Genomic DNA, 5,099 nt, shown 5'->3' on the forward strand with positions numbered 1-5,099 from the left:
TCGCCTTGTCAGTAGAATGACCAGGGTTCCTGGCCCTCTCCGGTCAATAGACAGGGACTAGAGGCCGGATGATAAAAATTCAGGTAAGGCTTTATTGGGGTCCCTGCTGCAGCAGGAGGAAGTGAGAACAAATAACAGGCTTTGCTTGCTGGAGCCCTGAGGTGGGCGAGCTCATTCCTTATGTGGGGGGAGGGTAGGGTTGTGTCCAGGGTTCGGACCCGAGGAGTGGCTTGGGTGGTTTATGGCCCCTTAGGTGCCTTGAGTGCAGGGGTCACGTGCAGCACTCTGCCTTTGCCCCTGACCCCTTGCTTTTGCTCCAGGCTTCTCAGAAGTGGCAGTTGGGTTTTTGTTTTTTTGGTCTCTTTGGGTCCAGCATTTGTTCCAACTGCACATGCACACAGTTTTTAGTCTCATCCAGTTTCTTTGTATTAATATTTAGTTGTTCGAGGAGAGGTGTGTCCAGGTGCAAGCATTGCAGCCCTGCTGCAAAGGGTCCCACGTCCCGGCTTGTCTCAGTATCACTCACCCTGTACTGTGAGAAGTGGTCCCATGCTTTCCCCAAACTAGCAAACTTAGCCGACCCCAGGGTCCCATCCACAGCCTTGCATGGGCCCTGCTCCAAACTGAAGTCAGTCTTTTATTGTTTGTTTCTAATTTAGTATGAAAACTTTCGACAGACGGTCACGTCTTGATTATCCTTGAGTTCCTAGAATGCTCAGAAGACATACCATGTAGCAAGAGCCCCCAAAGGTGTTTGCTGTACCTAGAAGTAGTTTCTTGAGTATGGGATGTGGAAAATACAATCAGAAGTCAGAGCTCACAGTTTATTGCTATTATTTCTCCAGTGCTTTCCCTGTTAAGGGCCTGCACCACACCATAAACAGAATGGGGAGCAGGGCCAACAAGTTATTCAACCAGAAAAAACACTTTTTCCTCATTGATGGATCCAATCCATTTGGAAGCTCAAGAGAGAGCAAAATTGGGAGACACATTACCCAATGCAGAAAGCTTTTGCTGTGCTGAAGATTTCATGGAGGAGTGGAGAACCCTAAGTGGGGCTGAGAACCTGCAAAGATCTGTCTCAGAGTTAGGTCATGAAAGAGGCCTGGGATCAATGGGACCAGGGAAGCATTTTATCTTCATTCCATTACAGTACATTCTTTCTTTTAAATGAGATTTAAAAGCTTAAAATACAGTATTGATAAACACATATTTTGTTGTTCAGTCACTCAGTCGTGTTCAACTCTTTGCGACCCCATGGACTGCAGCATGCCAGGCTTTCCTTCCTTCACCATCTCCCAGAGCTTGGCCAAACTCATGTCCATTGAGTCGGTGATACCATCCAACCATCTCATCTTCTGTCATCCCCTTCTCCCCGTGCCTTAAGTCTTTCCCAGCATTAGGGTCTTATCTAATGAGTCGGCTTTTCGCATCAGATGACCAAAGTATTGGAGCTTCAACTTCAACATCGGTCTTTCCAATGAATATTCAGGACTGATTTCCTTTAGACAGACTGATTTGATCTCCTTGTAGTCCAGGGGACTCTCAAGAGTCTTCTCCAATACCACAGTTTGGTGCTCAGCCCTCTTTATGGTCCAACTCTCAAATCCATACATAACCACTGGATAAACACACACACACATATGCACGTGAATACTTCTATAGAGATATGTACCCAGCACATCTCACTGCACCAGTGCAGAGCATCTGAGTTTCACGTAGACTATGCGATGAACAAATGACAAATATCCTGCCCGCTATCAACATCACCTATGTGCCTCCAAACCCAGAGTCCACATCCTTACACCAACATTCACACATGCACACTCCAAATCAAAAATGTGCTTTACACACACACACCACACCAGCATACATACTTGAGTTTTATACAGAACTTTCCCACGTTACTCTCATCACTCATATACATTCATCTACAAAAGCACAATAAATGCACATTTACATCTTGCAGATGAGGGACCTTCTTGTGTTCATCATGACCCCACATCTCCCACACATTCACACTCCACTCCCCGGCCCCCGTGCCCCATTGCCCCCATCCCTCACACACTGTACAAATCTATACAGTCTATGCCTCACGTCTCATTGCTCCCTGTGATGCACATACACACGCATTTATGCCAGTGAACACATACACACCCTTGTTTACCCACAGGGACACTGCTGGCTGGTTGGCTGCAATGAAGAGAAGCCCTCTGACGCTATAGCAAGCAAGATTTGAAAATGATGGTTTTGAACAGCCACCTGCTTGAAACCAGGTGTGTGAAGCATTCACACCCGACTGAAACTTTTCTGCTGCTAGGAGCTCCTAGAAACACAGAGGACATCATACGGTAGGCATCTTTGTGGTCATCAAAACTGTCACTTGGTCATGTGTTAAAATTCACTGAACATGTTCAAACGCATTATTACATTCAATCTTTTGATGAGTATTCAAGAAGGGACCTGGGTGTCTGAGGAAAAAAGTGACTTGTCAGGTGATACCATCTGCCCCATGATGGGGCCAGAATCAGGGGATAAGGTGACTGTCTACCTCCATGTTCCAAAGACCAGTGATGGTTAGTTGGGGAGAGAAGGCACTTTGCTGACCAGGAAATGTGTGGCAATGTCTGAGGACATCTTTGGTCATCACAACTTTGAGGGCTTCCCCAGTGGCACAGTGGTAAAGAACCTACCTGCCAATGCAGGAAGCACAGCTTCAATCCCTGGGTCAGGAAGATCCTCTAGAGAAGGACATGGAAATCCACTCCAGTGTTCTTGCTTGGAAAATTCCATGGACAAAGGAGCCTGGTGGGCTACAGTCCATGGGGTTGCAAAGAGTCAGACATGGTTTTGTGACTGAGCACACACGTCAGAGGTGCTCTGGAGGTCTTGCTGTGCCCAGGACAGCTCCGTCCCGCAGAGGCTCATGGGCCCCCAAATGTCAATAGTGCAGAGGCTTGATCTGGGGAGCTCCCTGACACCGTGTGCAGGTGCTGGGTGGGAGCTGGCTGGCCGACACTGGCGGGCCCTTCAGATGACCACTGAGGAGGGACACTGTGCTTTTCTCAGTGGGCCATGCAGACATACACCCTGGCTGAGGACAAAAGCCAGGGAGATGGCAGATACAGAAACGGGTTCTCTCTGCTGACATTATTTCTACACGTGCCTTCCAGAGCCTTCTCTTTAAGAAACAGGACTTTTATTAAAGTAGAAACCTTCTGAACAAGAGCCATTGTTGAGCTGATGAATGACTCTCTTTCCTCTTAACGCGACACGCCTTCCTTCCCTTCAGTAGCAATTACAAAAGGGACCAGGAAGAGCGGAGTTTCTCCTGTGTTACATAAATCAGGTGGATGGGCCCCTGTGGAGCTGGAATACCTCCATCAGTGTTTCCATTAAATCAATTAGCCAGTATGAAGGAGGGCAGAGGGGCCAGCCACGTTCCTGGCAGCCTTCCTAACAAAAGAGCCCACCATCCTGGAGGCCCATCCTCCCCCTGCCCTTCTTTCCCTGGGCGCAGAAACTCCGGGGAGTCAGGGGAAATGAATTACTTTACAGGGGCAAACACAGAAGGCAACTTTCATTAGAAAGTTTCTGCACTATCAGAATTGTACTCTGACTCATGCTTAAACCCAGGGCCTTCTATGGTTTGCCGTGAAGATGGTAGGGGCCCTCCTTGTCAGAAGATAAGTAGCTTGTTTATGTGTTTATTTCTGGAAACAGCAGTTCTTTGCTTCAAATCACCCCCATTCTTTCCTCTGGGCCTTCTGCTGAATGAGGAATCTCAGCAGGTGGGTTTTAATAGCACCTTAAGATGTACACGGCAGTATCCTGTTCATAGAGACCATCCAGGTTTGTCTCATAGGAATCCGATAAGGTAGGTGACATGACTGCTATTATTCTTGCTTCATAGGTGATGAAATGAACTCAGGCTGTGAGGTATCAAGTGACTTGGACTCGGCTCCTCAGAGTGACAGAAGATGGATTAGAATGTAAGGATATTAAGGTTTTGAGGAGAGACCAGTTAATATCTTACATTCATGGCCTAAATCAGAGGTTCTTGGGGTTACCTGCAAACTGCAAATAGAGGACCCCTGTCTGGGTCCCACTTCCAATTGCCGTTGTTTAGTTACCAAGTCATGTCCAATTTTTTTTTGTGATGCCATGGACTATAAGCCCTCCAGGCTCCCCTGTCCATGGCATTTCTCAGGCAAGAGTACTAGAGTGGGTTGCTATTTCCTTCTCCAGGGGATCTTCCCAACCCAGGGATTGAATCTCTTATGTCTCCTGCATTGGCAGGCGGAATTGTTACCACTGTGCCACCTAGGGCTTCCCTGATAGCTCAGTTGGTAAAGAATCTGCCTGCAATGCAGGAGACCCCAGTTCGATTCCTGGGTCAGGAAGATCCCCTGGAGAAAAGATAGGATATCTACCCCAGTATTCTTGGGCTTCCCTTGTGGCTCAGCTGGTGAAGAATCCACCTGCAATTTGGGAGACCTGGGTTCGATTCCTGGGCTGAGAAGAGCCCATGAAGAAGGGAAAGGCCACCCTCTCCAGTATTCTGGCCTAAAGAATTCCATGGACTATACAGTCCATGGGGTTGCAAAGAGAGTCAGACACGACTGAGTGACCGTTACTTTCACCAGGAAGCCCTGTGCGTTTCCTTAAAAAGCAAAGTTTGGGATAAACTTTCTATTTTTGTTATTATTTTTTTTTTGATTGACCCGTATTTAGCTGCAACAATCAAGTACATTGTTTAGTGCCTTTTACTGTCTAAGGAACTAAGAACAGTTCCTGGGCCACTGTTGTCAGAGCAAGGGACCTTGGGCAGTTGTGACACATCTGTCATCAATTCGAGGGAGTGTTCCTCAGCAGGGTCATCTCAGAAAGATGGATCAGAGGGTCAGGAGCCGTGTCACTGCAGCCGCGTTTCTATTATATAAAGCCAAAGGCTGCAGAAAACGGGCTTTTAGATGAAGCAGCAATAATTAAAATGTATCTCTGGCCAGATGCAAGGCCCAGTGCTGTGGAACTTGTCACTGCACTGATGCTACATTAAGCCATTTCTGTTCATCCAACTGGAAATGATCAGAGCAATT

Source organism: Bison bison, unplaced genomic scaffold, assembly GCF_000754665.1.
Source record: "Bison bison bison isolate TAMUID 2011002044 unplaced genomic scaffold, Bison_UMD1.0 scf7180017864036, whole genome shotgun sequence".
NCBI classification, from domain to species: domain Eukaryota; kingdom Metazoa; phylum Chordata; class Mammalia; order Artiodactyla; family Bovidae; genus Bison; species Bison bison.